Genomic DNA, 16,046 nt, shown 5'->3' with positions numbered 1-16,046 from the left:
TCTGGGGTTAGGATGTTTGATATTAGAATTCCAGTTATTATCATTGGCATTTTAACTGATCATTTTTTAACCTTGTAGGTGAAGCAATAACATAAACCCACATATACACAGGAATTGTTTTAATGATCACAAATGTACCCTCCTTTATTCAGCGTGTTACAACTTCTGTCTGTGACCTGTGAATTCCTTCCTCGGTGTGTGGCAGCTCAGCAGTCCCTCTCCTTTTTCCTACATGAACCAACAGAAACAGAGTGATCATCTTTTCACAACTCCCAGCACAGACTCCTCTTTGCAGATGGAAATATGGTAGCAGGGGAAATCCGTGTTGCTATTACACAGCTATCACATATGGCTGTGTAATAAGGGTTCTAAGTTTGGAATCTCCATGGAAATATGCAAAGTTCTGCATGGTGTGGTATATTTGCAGATGACAAATATGGAAAAAGTGGCAGAAGACAAGCTAGGCATTGCACTATGAATTAGCATGTGAAGAGGACTATAACCTCTACATGATACTTCAGGACAGTGGGGAGGGAAATAACCACAAGAGTTGATTTACAAACTCAAATGTTTCAAAAATTCCTGAGAAAATATTGACATACAAGAAATCTACCAAATGAATTAAATTTATCTAGTATTTGAAGGAAACAAAGAAACATCAGACAAGTTCAGGAAGCTCTTTAGAACTGTGACACAACAGGGAAGGGACTGGGCCCCGGGCAGATCAACCAGGTTTCTGTCTCACTTCTCCTCTACCTGTGCCACTGTGGGTTACACATAGCTGCTCCCACTCCCATGGTTCGAACCACAGTGATAGATGCTCTCATCCTCATCCTGGACATTTTGGATGTTCAGGTACCAATCCAGCCCAGAGCCTGAGCCTGAGAATCGATCAGGGATCCCTTCTCCCTTGGATCCTATAATGCCACTAGTGCCCACTCAAAACAAAAACCGGGGATTTTTCCCAGAGGTCTGCTGAAACCAGTCCGCAGCATAATTATTATAGCTGCTGCTCAGGGCACAGGTAAGTTGGACTGTTTTTCCCAGAGAGGAAGATGCAGATGGTGGCTGAGTCAACACAGGCTGAGAGAGGGACCCTGGAAACAGAGATATCCATTAAAGATCTGGTAGAGAGGCACATGAATAAAGGTTGAAAGGAAAGACAGATGTGGGGAATGTTGGGGCTGGACAGTAGCCATCTTTCTGAGACTCTGACCACTGCCCACCTGAGAAGAGTGAGAACGATGAGAAGACAACTCCAGGCCATGGTGGAGATGACCAGTGCCATCTTTCAGACCCTAGATCCCCAAGCCTCTTATGCTCTCAGCTGCGGTCTGGGCTGGACCTAACCTCCCATGCAAATCTGCCCATTTCAAAATCTAGCATTTCATAAAAGTAGAGGATTCAAAGAGAAAACACAGTCATTTTTGTTTTTATACTTTGTTTCCCCCTTGTGGCCAGACATGAACTATGGTCATCAGGACTCAAAAGCCTCCCTGGTGTCAAACTAACAGCCTCATGATTGAACCCAGGCTTGAGTCCTAAAAATTCTCAGGAATGGTCACCATGTGTTTTTGCTCTGGTGCCCCGTGGTGGGAAGATGTAGCTGTCTGTAACATCTGTCCTTGGGTTTTTCAACTAAAGTTGTCAGTATCCAGTTATTATTTGATGAAGGTGGCTTCTCCAGTTTAATTCAGTACACCATACTTCACTCTGGGAGAGAACAGAAGCAAGAGACCCCACCCATTTCCCATGGATATATTGCCCTTCAAAGGAGACACTCTGTTCAAAACCACCATTTTTGCTCAGTGTTTTTCATGAGGCATATGACTGCTTTCTATGGATACACTTGGCAGCTCACCTATTGAGAATATGACCAATGATTTCCCAGAGGGGATTTGATTCACAGCTGTTCTGTTAGAAGCTGGAACTGAGAAGTGAGTGAGAGCATCAGAAGTCTTAAGAAGCAGCTTGCTCCTGCTTCTTTTAGTTCCTTTATCCATGTTAGAGTTTCCTTTCATTGGTCCTTTACAACAATGACTCTGAGATGAAGTTATTGTATTTTAAAAGGGAAGAATTAATGGCTAAAAATATGATTCTGGGGCTGGAGAGATGGTTTAGCAGTTAAGCGTACTGGCTTGTGTTCTTGTAGAAGATCTAGGTTTGAATCCCAGAACGCAAATGGAGCTAACAACCATCTGTAGTTCCAGTTCCAAGCGATTCGATGCCCTCTTCTGTCTTCTGTGGGCACCACATGACACCTGTGCACTTAAATACATGCAGGTATAATACTCATACAAATTAATTAATTAATTAATTAATTAATTAAAGAAACATGATTCCATCTTACTCTTTTTGGTCATGACATTTTCCTTTTCAGGTTTTTATGTAGTAAAGTCATATTATGTAAATTATGCAATAAAAACTATTAAATAACAAGATTACATTAAGGTACACGCTGAGTAGAACACATTTTCCTTTCACTTTCCTGTGGGTCCATCAGACATGTGTGCCCTTTCACCTAGTGCTGTTCATTTAAAATGAGCTAACATAGGAGACAGTGCTGTAGAGGATCCTAGCAGAAGCTCTAACTCTCCACTCACTGTAGGAGGCCAGTGCACGTGACATGAGGGCTCCCCGGGGGGTAGGTGGTAGGCCTTGCTGTGTGCAGTGGGTACCGCCAATGGCTCACCAACTTGGGCTCTATTTACAGCATTGCGTGCAACATTACCTGCAGGATGGCTCCCCAGTGGGATGCCAGGAGAGGCATGCAGCCACCCTGGCTGTGTATTTTCATGTCACCTGCCCCTATGTGTAGTTGCACCTGCTGAAGCATGCACTGCCAACTGCGTAGTGACTGTGTGCTATGGGACCAGAGGGTGGCAAGGTCCATCACCTTCTAGGCCTTCTGTGCTGGCATGGGCATTCTCAAGGGAAAAATGCCATATTTGGGTGTCTGAAGCAGAATGTTTGGAATATGTATAAGAGTGATTGGATGTTCTACCTTTAGTACAGCAATCCAATTTTGCTTGCTCCTGTTCACTGGAGGACAGCTCCCATGGTGCAATGGTTTCCTCTTTGCTTCCTGTTTCTGCTTTCCACAGCAGAGTGATGGCACACTGAAGTCTGTGTTCATCTCCCCTCCTAACCATGAGGCTGGCACAGCTGAAAGGCCCTCAGAGAGACCAGCAAGAGGGAGGGGAAGGCTCCTTTCCATGAAAAATTTTCTTTCTGCACTGGATTACCTCAGAAGAGAGAAGCTGTCTTACCAGTCACAGGTTACATTTTGAATCTTACTGTTCTGTAAGTTTAATTTTTTTCATATGTGATTGTTTCAAATTTGATACAGTTTTCTCATCAACTTTTTAAAGAATGCATTTGAGAGCATTTATGGGACACTCCCATAATTTTCATAAAATCAATTCAATACAATAATTTATGAATAAAATAATTCCGCTTTCACAATGAAAATTTGCAGTTTGGAAATTCATACAAATGCTTTGGAAAAATTCAGTTATTGCCTGATTTGCATTGATGGTTCTTGGGCCAAAAGAAGAAGCATTAATGAGTAAAAATATTAGAGATGCTGAAAGTTATGATTTAAAGGGAAAACCTTTTTATATTTGTGTATTTCATAAATAATTGTAATTTTATTTTAATACATTAGAGTGAAATTTTACTTTTTCTATTTCCCTTCATATTAAACCCAAAGATAATTTTTTTGATGGAATGAGCTAGTGCTCTCTTCAACTCCGATGTCATCATCCAACCATAATCTAGACCACACCAGAGCTGGTGCATTTAGGGCAGATACCCAGATTGTTCCAGGTTTGGGTGTGGAGTGAATTCTGTGAGGATCAGACAGGAAGGTGCACAAAGACCCTGATGGTCAGGCAAGTTGCACTGAGTGTCACAGCTCTAGGAAGCTTTCATTATGTACAGTGAAAAACTAAGGAATATTATGTCCTGGATCAGAAAGGAAAATCCACACAATTCCAGTGACTGTGTCACTATCATGTGAAAGACTGTGTTAGAAAGCATTAGACAAAGCCTGTGAAAGAAAAAAATCCTCCCAGCGAGATCTAAGATTTAAGCCCAGGCTCACATACTGCTTATTTCTCAGAATCTCTCAAGGTCTTGACCCCAGGTACTCACTGTTCCCTGGTAGTAGGAAGCGATATTGACTCAGCCTGGGTAAAATCATACACTGGCAAAGAGACCCTGTTATCTTTTTTCTAAACATATCAACTAGCCCTGACTTATGAGTCTTAGTTGGAAGCATGCCCTCCCAGCATTTGTTTCATCTGTGGAGGACAGTCCTGAAAGGCACCTCCGCCATGGGAGGATGAGGCAAGAATATGGACCAGGTACAGAAAAAGAGGAAATCAGGGATTCTGTTTAAGGAGACTTTGCTGTCACTGAAGACAGTCCTGAGTTTTATATTATAAATCAACCCTCCAAGCTTGCTCCATAAATAATAATTGTATGCTAGAATGATATGGCAGTTGAATGGATTAGTTATGCCTTAGATAGCAAGATTCTCAAAATGAGATGGCTTTAACAAGGCCATATATTTATTTTCTCACCATCCTGGATTCTGGAAGTCAAAATCCAAAGCGTCCGTTCTCATGTGAATAACTTCCCAGCTCTCTGGAAAACTCTGTTTCCTTGTTGTCCACCATGTCCAGGTCTTACAATCTTTCCGCACCCTGTTCAGCTATTATCTTTGAACACTGGGAAGCAGATGTTGGACCTCGGTGTCCTATTCAGGGATAAGCACTCTGTAATCTCTTATTCTCTGTTCATTGATCAGTTGCAGGTCTCTATACTATGGGTATGAACTCACAGCAATGGTGACAGAATCCACAATTCTCATGTGAACTCAACTCAGACAAAATCCTAGAACAGACATGGGGAAGTGGGTAAGATTGCCCAACCCTACCCAAAGAAATACTGGCAACTATGGCTGCTGGAAGAGGAGTCAGTCTCTTTTAAGAGTGTGACTCTTGGTAGATGAACTAGGCTCCAGTGGATGTACTCACCAGTCAGGGCATCTGGGGACACGAATTTGACGATTTGTATTAGAGTACATGAAATGGGTAGAGGGTGGTAAGAGGATGCAGATAGGAGAGGGCATCTAAATACAATCAAAATAGATGAAATGCGCAAAATTTCAATTTAAAGTTTCAAAGTATCAGCTGGATCAATTGCCCCTGAATTCATTTTTTTCAAAATATGTTTTAATAATTTTTCATAAAGTTAACATACAAATGAGAACATAAATACTGGTTCACCAACTTTTAAGAAGCAGATGTTAAGTGGTATGTTGAAATGTTTTTCAGTGTATATGTTTATTGAATTTTTGTGCATTTCATATAAAAGGTCTTGATTGTCTTTATATCCCCTCCCACATCTACACCTCTGTATACCCCCACTGAATTCCATGCCTTCTGTCATTTATGTTAAGGCCTATGGCATCAAGTTTGTATACTCAGATGTCTCTCAGTGAAACTTCATCCACTGGAGTCTAGTCAGCCTAGCTAGAGCCACTCAAAGAATATCAACTCTCCCTCACCTAGCAGTAATCAGCTTACAATAGTTCTTAGGCTAAGGTTGGGGCCTGCTGCCCATTTCCCAAGTTCTATGTTGGGGATTTTTTTCCGATTGAGTTTGCATATGTCTAGTGCATGCTGACTCCATGCTATAGGTTCAAATGAGCAAGTTCCCACAGGCCTGGAAGACTCTGTTTCCTTATGATCAAACACCAACTCTGGATTCTTGAACTCAAATTATAAATGACCAAATTCTTGCTGTGTTCTTACAGCAGAGGAGCATATCCTGCTCCTCTATTGTCAGAGCCATAAATCACAGGATTCCCATTGTGTGTCTCTCTCTCTCTCTCTCTCTCTCTCTCTCTCTCTCTCTCTCTCTCTCTCTGTGTGTGTGTGTGTGTGTGTGTGTGGACTTTGTCTTTTAATTTAATCTCATTGTGTATTTTTTATATTTTTACTTTTGAGATTTCATACATTAATTCTTATATTTTCCTAAATAAGACCTGCATAAAGACAAGAGCAGATGACTTGCTAAGGAGGATGTGGGATTTCACAATGTCCACCTCTAGATGAAAAGGACAATGAATCACTGGCTTCAGAGGTGAGCTCCCTAATATGTTACCCAGTCTTACTGAGCTGTATTTGTTTTTTTTAAGATGTTTATTTTTACATGTATGTGCATAGATGTTTGAGTACTCATGTATATAGGTGCCCAGGGAGGCCAGAACTCATCAGATACCCTAGTACTGGTGTTACTAAGGATTGTAAGTCATACAACATGGGCACTGGAATTGAGGTCAGGTCCTCTGGAAGAACATCAAGCCTTCATAACCACTGAGCCCTCCCCAGCCCAAGGTCTCCACACTTTTCACCTCTGTTAGTCATAATGAAAGCATTTAAACTATAACCTCTACTTACAGCTATTTGGGAAACAAACTTCAACCCACACCAAACAATTGTAATTACTGTTCTTAAGTAATGTGGTCACCGCCAATGGCAGCCGTCCTCTGTTCTTGTGGGTGCCGCTCCTTGGTTCTCATGGGTATTGAGGCTGCTCCTCCATTCGCCCTGGGCTGAGGCCGCTCTTCTGCCTGCCCTGAGCTGAGGCCACTCTTCTGCTCGCCTGGTGCTGAGGCAGTTCTTTTGCTTGCCCTGTGCTGCCTCCTGTCATTGCTGCTTCTGCCTGATCCTGGACCCCAGGGCTGGTGAGGAGACTGTATCAGCAGGGCCACATTCAGACACAGGAGACCAGGTTCAGTGACACAGGTCTGGTTTATTGCAGGTAGTCACAGCTTATATATGGTTAGTGGTCCAATCACAGCACAGCAAGTAGGATACCTTATTAGCATAACAGACTTAACATCCTATCACAGTATAGAGGGTAGGATGCCTCATTAGCATACTGGGTTTCAGATTACAGAGCCTGGATTCCTGGAAACCACGTAACCCTGACAGTTGCAATATCACCCTAGGCTCAAGCCTATCTCACACAAAGTAACATCGTTCAGAATGTGAAAAATATATCTGAAAAGATGTATTTCTAAGGATCTTCATATATTTTTATACTTTAGAAGTTTAATTATGGTCGTGTGTGTGTGTGTGATTTATTAAATTTGCCTATTTGAGTCACAGTATGGCACATCCATCAGCATGCTCCACTCCGAGACTTGTTCTTCATGCCAAATTGAAACCAACTTCTATAGGAGCAGTTAGCCTTCCTCTGTTGTCTTCCCCTCAGGTTTCTACTTCCAGATTCCTGCCTTACGTTCCTGCCTTGCCTTTCCTCAGTGGTGGGCTGTCACTTGGAAGTATAAGATGCAATAAACCCTTTTCTCACCAAGCTGCTGTTGGTCAATTTTTATCACAGCAATAGACAGCAACCTATGACACAGTCGTAAGAATTAATAGGCTAATTAGACTTTCCTGGATGAACTTACACAGAAAAGCATCTGGGTACAAATGCTTGACAGGACAGGACTTAACATGTATCCTGGAATGCATAAGATCTGGTGACAGGGAGGGTGGCATGGATGGGGAGGGGTCTAAATTTGATTAGGAACTCTTGTATAAAATGTACAAAAGTTTAATTAAAAAAATTTAAAAATGCTAATAAAATGTTTTAAAAATAAAAAAATATTAAAAGGAAAAAAAAGGAATTAATCCAAAAGGGGCCTGGACACAGCTAGTCAGATCAACCCTCAGGAAATCTTATTTGCCTGAAGAAATGAAAAGAACTTGGAAGAAATGGTTAAACCTCTTAATGAGGTAAAGAAATTTTTTTTGTCTTTTTGAGACAGGGTCTCCCAGTAGCCCCAGCTTGCCTGGAACTCACTGTGTAGACCAGGCTGGCCTCAAACTCACAGAGATCAGCCTGCCTCTGCCTTCCGAGTGCTGGGATTAAAGGCATGCACAATCCCACCTGGCTGAGGTAAGGAACTTTTAACCCTCTTACCCCATCCCTGCCAGATGCCCTTTATTGGATGAAGTAGCTTGTAGCTCTTCAATGCTAAGCTTGCCTGCTTTCATGAACTCTAACTCAACATGTGGAATTTTTCCTCCTCTTCCTCCTGCTATTCCTTCTCCTCCTCCTCCTCCTCTTCATATCCCTTCCTTCCCTTCTCCTTTCTCTCTCTCCATCCCTCTTTCCCTCTCCCTCTCTCTCCTTCTCTCTCCTTTCTTCTTTGAGTATTATCAAAATCTTAGCCAAGCTTTTCCTGACACTGGGTTTTTCTCACTGAATCTTCAGATATAATTTTACAGCTATTTTTGGACCTTTAGTGCTAACTGGAACTCAGAGATATGATTATCTCCCTCTTTATCTTCCTCCTGCCCACATCAGCCATGATTTATAGCCTGCCAGCTTTGTTGATTTTGTCTCAAACTCAAATGTACTCAAGCTTCTTCGACAAAGAATGTACAAAAGGGAATCCTACTTCCCCTATAACACGTTGAATCCTTTCATTTCTTCCCACAGCCCTGAATTCCCCCTTGACTGAATAGAAATGCCTCAAGAACAGAATATGCTGACTCATCACTGTGAGGTTAGGACTATCTCTGTCCTTAATGTCTCCTGTTTATCTATAATGTCTTCTGGAATTAGATTATTTAGTAAAATTTTCTCTTGCTTTGTAATTTCCACTTCTCCTTCTTGGATATGAGGAATGAACAATGCTTCTATGAGGGTAGAGGGTGAAGTTCAAATCAAATATGAGAGTCACATCCCAGCACCAATGTAGCTCAGAAGGCTTCATGTCTAGAAAAGTCACACTTCAGTGAGATTCTACGTGCCCACGTGTGTATGAATGAGTATTTATTTTGTTACCTAGCCCACTGTGTCCAGTTCATAGGGCCATCCCAACAGGGTCTGTCTTGCCTATTTTCTACAAGGAAATTCTATCTCCCAAAGATTCCACAACCTTACCAAACTGAGCTGATGGAGGATATTTCATGTTCAAACCACAATGCCCTACCCCTTGAACCCATGAGTTCATACAAACTCAAATGTACTCAACCCATGAGTTGAACCCATCTCATGACACAAAGCTGTGTTTAGTCTTATTCCAAAAGTCCACACAATCCTATTAAGTCCCACCACTGTCCAAAAGCCCAAAGTCCAAAATCACTTCTAAGTTTCAAGGCAATCTTGTAGTTCTGTCCTCCTTTGAAAGAAAGAAATACATACTTCCAATGCACATCGTCAAAAGGGAACATTCTCAGTTCAAAGGGAAAGAATGGGGTAATAGCAAATAATGATAAGACCAAAGTAAGAATGAAACCAAGCAAGGCAAGCACCAAATACTGCAGCACCCTGTCCAGTGTCTAGGGGACATAATGGAACCATCTAAGCTCTGTAACACTGATCCTATACTTCTGTTGCCTAAGGCACAGAAAGCCCATTATTTGGAGCCTCCACTCAATGCCTGCAGCTTTCCCCAGTGGACATCCCTAGTTCTTATCATCCTAATTTATTGGTTCTTTGTTGCACAGGGACTCTCAGAAATCATGGAACAATACTGCATTACTTCCTTTATGATGCATTTTTCATGCCTACAAATCTAATACTCTTGAGTTGCCACACCCTTGGACCATAGTGGGAGCAGTCTTTGTGTACTGACCCTAGGGAAACACTTCACTATGTGCAGTCACCAGCAGCAGCGGCCGCTCCTCTGTTCTCATGGGCATCAAGTCTGCTCCTCCACTCTCCCTGGGCTGAGGTCGCTCTTCTGCTTACCCGGTGCCCCCTTCTGTTGTTGCTACTTCTGCCCAGTCCCAGACCCCAGGGCTGGTACGGAGACTGTGTCAGCGGAGCCACATTCAGGCACGGGAGACCAGGTTCAGTGACACAGATCTGCTTTATTGCAGGAAGGCACAGGCTTATATAGGGGTAGTGGTCCAATCACAGCACAGCAAGTAGGATACCTTATTAGCATAACAGGTTTAGCATCCTATCACAGTACAGCAAGTAGGATACTTATTAGCATAACAGACTTAGCACCCTATTAGCATAACAGACTTAACATCCTATCACAGAATAGCAGCTAGGATGCCTTATTAGCATAATGGGTTTCAGTTTACAGAGCCTGGATTCCTGGAAACCACGTGACCCTGACTGTTCTAATATCTAAGTGTTGCAATTTGGAATTCCAAGGGTGGTGATTAGGGAGTGGCAAGCTCTAGGCATCAGTTTCATGATCTGCCAATGGGAGCAAATGTTGCAAGGTGTTTCTTGTGGCTCCAGTGGTTGGGCCATTGCCTCGGGCCTGCTGTATGACTGTCAATAAGACTTTCACCCTAGGCTCAAGCCTGTCTCCCACAACTATGCAGTTGTTTTCCAGGGAAGAAGATAGTCTTGCCTCATTCTGAGTTTAGGTTTTTTCCTTTCAACGACTTTGAATCTTCAAAGTGAGAACCTTTGATGATGAGATCTTGTCCTCAGGGCACCAAATCTATGGTCCCTGGGTAGAGTAAGATGTTTCAATTCAATGGCACTAATCTCTTTAACAGTTATACTAGAGGCTTTGTCTTCTGAATTGTGCTTTCTCACAATGGTGGGTTTACTCACACATGGTGCATCATTAAACTTCACATTTTTAATTTCTTTTTTGCCCCACTTATTTCTCTCTGTCACTGGAAAGCCCAATGAGAGCAGTGAATAATGATCACAATAAGTTTCAATTTGGTCCTGCATTAAAATGTCTTCTGACAAACAAATTATGCCATGACTTGAATTCAGCCTCACTCAAAGACTCAAGATATGAACAAAAGGCACTCAGATTCTTTACCATAATGTGCCTTAAATGTTCTCCACTGCAGTTCTCAATAGAGTCCTTGATCTACTCTGAAAACTCATGATGGGTGTCTGAAGTCCTGAGATAGAATAGGAAGAAAAAGTGGAGGGAAATTTCAGAGATTAAGGTATGAAATAAGGCAGTGGCAGAAGAAGACTAAAAATCTTCTTGTCTTCCTGAGACATGGAGTATACAGAGATCTTCCAGAAAACCTGGCGATATGAAAACCTGGAGATGTGGGTGCCAGGTAATGACCTACAAAGATCATGAGCCTAAGGTCCCAGAGCTTTGGGATACATTCTTTTTAAAATATTTTATTTACTTTTTCTATTTTATGTGTGGGAGTGTATTGCCTGTATGTGTGAAAGTGCACCCGTGTCATGCAATGCCCACGAAGGTCAGAGAGGGCATTAGATACCCCTGACTGGAGTTACAGACAGTTCTTGGGTGCCATGTGGGTGCTGGGAATTGAACCCGGGTCCTCTACAAGAGCAGACAATGCTCTTAACCACTAAGTCATCTCTCCAGCCCCAAGGATACATGCTTTTATTAGTTCACTTGCCCACTCCTATTTTTGGGAGTGCTTTCCTTCTCTTAATAATCTGTCTCCATCTACTACTACATATATGTCTCTAGTCCAGTTCATTGTTCTAGAATTTGAGACCCTGGCAAACTTCAAAAAGTACACAGAGAATCAGATCCATGACTACAGCAGTCAGTATTTCTCTCTGTCTTTTAATCTTCCAAACCATGCTAGAATTTAACATTGAGCTCTGATTATAGTATTCAAGTGTTTTTCTAAATTCAAAACTTTCATATTCCTCCCAAAAATCAGATCCAAAGGCCTAGGAAGCATCCTAGGCCCCAAAATTCTACCACTTCTCAGCATTAGTTTCAGTGTTCGTTACTTTTTTTAATGTTGCCACAAAATATCTGACAAAAAACAAGTTATCGTGGGGAAGGCATGGTCACAGAAGAAGGAAGCCAGCAGGTCACATCACATTAATATTAGGAATAAAAGTTCTCAGAAAAACTGCATGTTGGAACTGAACCTTCTGCAAAGGCTGATCAACTTATTAGAATATCAGTGGAGAGTTTGCAGTATTGCAGGTCTAAAGCCTAATTACAATTTATGTTGGGTTATCTAAAGCCCCCTAAATAGCCACACCTGGTTTCTGACTTAACATCCTGTGACTGACAAATTAAAACCTTTGGGACCTATTAACTTTACAAACCACCAGCTTCCACCAACCAAAAGGCTGAGAATGCCATCAGAGATCATCTAAGCCTATAGCTAAGATTTCTCTTTTGCTGTAACTTCCTACCTCGTGTTTCCACCAAGGTACTTGGGGAGTGTCTTGATTTATGACTTTTCTTTGTTTTGTTACTATAAAAACTTCATGAAACTGTTGGAACATGGATCTTGTGTAAACCTGAATCTGTGTTCCTGGGCCGTGGTAATGCATATTTGGCTTTAGAATAACTATCTCCTTGAAGTGAAAGTTGTACTTTTGCATTGACTATAGTCAGCATGAAGAGAGAGAACAGAAAGTGGGGCTGAGTTATAAACCTAAAGCCTACCCCTATTGGCTCACTCCCTGGGTGTGGTTCCATCACATTTCTGAAAAGATATACAACCTTTACAAATAGCACCATTATCTGGAGATGAACTTTCAAAGCCTGAGACTATGGGGCCTTGTCACACTCAAATTGCAACACTTGACACAAGCACGGGGTCACTGTTGCAAGCCATTGGTATTAGCTATCATAGAGATTTTTTTGTCTTATGTTATTGGTAATTGCCTGGAACCTTTAAAAACCTTAAATAAATACTGCCACTTTAAGAAAAACTTAGGAATTTCCACTTCTTGATATTTCCCACCGTATACCCTGGTTTCTTTAAAAGTCACAAGAGGCTAAAAAGAAGATGCTAAAAAGGAAGAGGGTATAAATCAGTACATTAAGATAATTATTTTAAAAAGGGATTAAAGGGGAACTAGTAGTTGCCATCAGCTCACACCATGAGGGACCTATTTAACTTCTATTCTACAGACTCAGCCACTTACCAGTAATGGTCTTTTCTTCACCACCTCATACCCCACAAAGGAATTTCATAGATTGAGCCCAGTTCCTCCCATACTTCAACCATATCTCTCTGACTTTACAACTGAGCATACAAATTCCTCAGTGTATCTGTCTACCTCTCTATATTCATGCATCTGAATCCTTAGGCATCTTTCCAATCTTGATGACTCACTCAACAGGCAATATTAAGCCTCAAGCCTCTGGCATCCTTGAGCATAGGAAACTGGGAAGAGAAAGGGGGGTCTCTACTCTGAAGAAAGGTAGAAGCACTGAAGGGACTGTTTTCATACTGAAAGTTCTGACCAAAATGACCCGAGTTCTGACCAGAATAATAACTACAAATGCTGATCTTTCTTCTCAAAGTAAAGTCAGGTGCCATTTTAAGGAAGTTAGATGAGATCTCGCTACCAATTTGTAGTAGTATTTTCTCATATTGTTCCTTTTCTGTTTTATATTATTATTAACTTTAATTTTTCTGAAAGTTCAGAAATATTAAAAGTGAGTTGGAGAAGGAGAATAGTGAAGATGAACCCATATAGGAAATGACCTAGTAAACATAAACACTTGGTTTCAGGGACAGATACCGAATGCAAATGATGAGTGTCCAATGCAGAGTAAAAACATTGCTAGAGAGGTGATGACCCAAGTTTCTGATGTCTGCCCTTACCTGTGCAGTGAGAAGGGAGGGGGAGGAGACCAGACCTTGTGGACAGAGAATTCTGATCGCTTATGTTTAGCACAACTGCTCTATTGCTGTTTTACTCTCTGCTCCTCTGGTAAAAGGAAAGAGCCATTAGTGAAATCACATCTCCTCCTTTCTTGGCTCTATCAGACTTCTCATCACAGATTCAAGAGTCTGAGTTTGGAGCTGAGCACTTGAATACCCATTGATAAGCAAACAGCAAAGGATCCTGCAGAGTCAAAGGAAAGATAAATGAATGAGAGGGGCCAGGACTAGAATGTCAAGATAACTGTCAGTGGAAGTGACTGGGAACTGAGCAAATTAGAGATCCCTGCAAGAGAAGCTGATTTCCTGCAGTGATGCCAAAACATCTTGGTCCTGGAATGATGGTCAGAGAAAGACATAGCAAGTGAATAATGCCAACACATATGTCATCTAACCTATGAAACCCCTCTGTCTGTCCTCATAAAGGGTGCAGAGAACCGTGGGCAGGATGAGTGTGCAGAGGATTAGTGCTCAACAGCCATCAGTCAGAGGACATGCCAGTGAGGTGCTCTGGAGAAGACAGTGCCCACCACCAGCCCCTTTGCTGGTGAGTCTCAGTAAACTGCTTTACGTGGCATCTCTGCACAATGTATTAGAGCTTTCAAAAACTATGCATGACACCAGTACAGCAGGGCTGTGGATATGATGTCAATATATCTCAACATCTAAGAAAGTTTATTTTGCCTTCATGTTTTAAAATAAATTTTCAGTTTTTTATAGTAGGTAGAATTTTCATTTTTTATTTTAAAAGATATTGTTCCACTGTCATCTTTCTTCTCTTGAGAAATCTGCCCTTCATAATGTGGTCTCCAATGTCCCTTCATCACTTTTATCAGTGTGATATAATGTTTACTGGTGGTGTTTTTTACCATGTTCCTTCATCTTGAGTCTTACTTGAGTTCTTGTTGGTTCCTGATATTGTCCCAAGTATGGGACATTTTTGGCCATTGAGTGTTCAAATATTATACTTACTTCTGATATCAGACCTTGTATTCACAGTTGTAGAAACACACACACACACACACACACACACACACACACACAGCACCACCACCACCACCACCACAGACACTCTGTTACACACACATACACTCACACACACCACACACATTCTGTCACACACACACACACACACACACACACACATACACACACACACACGCATGCATCAGGAAGATTTCACAAAATTCACTGGTGGTCTGAAAAAAATTTTCATTTTTTCCTCAACTTTTATTTGTTTTTATTTTTAGGGGTACTGTGACTTGAACTCAGGGCCTTACATATTCTAGTCAACAATTCCACTACTGAGCTCCACCCACAGATCATTGTGCTTCCTTATGTTTAATAGTTTCTGCTCTTGCATGTCAGTGTTACTAGTCTCTGCATGTGTCTGATCTATGGCCAATCAGAGCACTGCTCTTTTTATTTACCCTTTTTGTTAGTTAATTTTAGACAGGGTCTCCCTGTAGCCCCAGATGGACTGAAACTTGCTATGTGAAACAGGTTGGCCATGAACTCACAGAGATCTGCCTATCTTTGGCTTCCTGGATGCTGGGGATTAAAGGTTTGTGCCACCATGCCCAGTTTATTTAATCTTAAACATAGTATTGTTCAGTTTTGCAATGTTAGTCAGGTCCTTTGTATGTCAATACAATAATTTATCTATCTTTTTAAAAAATATAATATGCAGTTATTTTTATTGCCTTTAATTTTTTTCATTATGTACTTTCATTGTAAACAGTGCTAAGGGCATTTTTATATAAGTGTGTTATGAATGCTGAGTACATCACCCTCTGAATTCCTCTGTCCTCCTCTTGAATATAGATTTTGTATATGCTGTTGAATCCACCCATCAATAGTTTGTGCAAAGCATTCCTGGAAGGAAAGGGCAGGCTTGATGGATCAGATCTGTTAAAGCAAGGTCAGATCTAATCATGGCTTGTTCTCTGGCCCTCAGGAGGACAGAGGAAGAACAGGACAAAAACAGAGTCCCAGAATCCAATCCATGCCATTACTACCCAGAGCTAGTATTCCAGAGAGAGAGTTCATGGAAAGAAAATCAGTTTCATTCATCTTCTGCAATCACAAAAGATAAGATGATTTCATCCTCATTGAAAAGACTGTATTAGAGAGCTCAGGTATGTGAAGGGAGTTTGTTGGCTTGGAAGTAATATTCAGAGGTGATAGGTAGTTAGGAAGTACGCTGGACAGTAACTTTGTCATTCAAGGCACTGTCCAAAGGACAATTTCCTTCTCTATTCTCTGTCTAGAATTGGCCTCGACTTCCTGGAGCAATTTTTTCACATTCCTTTGATATACATGCCATCTTTTGGCAAGTTACACCTCACAGCAATGTATATGCTTTCTGTGAGTTAGAAAAGGAAGTCATGATTT

The sequence above is a fragment of the Nannospalax galili genome, unplaced genomic scaffold (genome assembly GCF_000622305.1).
Source record: "Nannospalax galili isolate Female #2095 unplaced genomic scaffold, S.galili_v1.0 scaffold533, whole genome shotgun sequence".
Lineage (NCBI taxonomy): Eukaryota > Metazoa > Chordata > Mammalia > Rodentia > Spalacidae > Nannospalax > Nannospalax galili.
The sequence above is the reverse complement of the archived record's forward strand: the minus strand, read 5'-3'. Positions refer to the sequence as shown.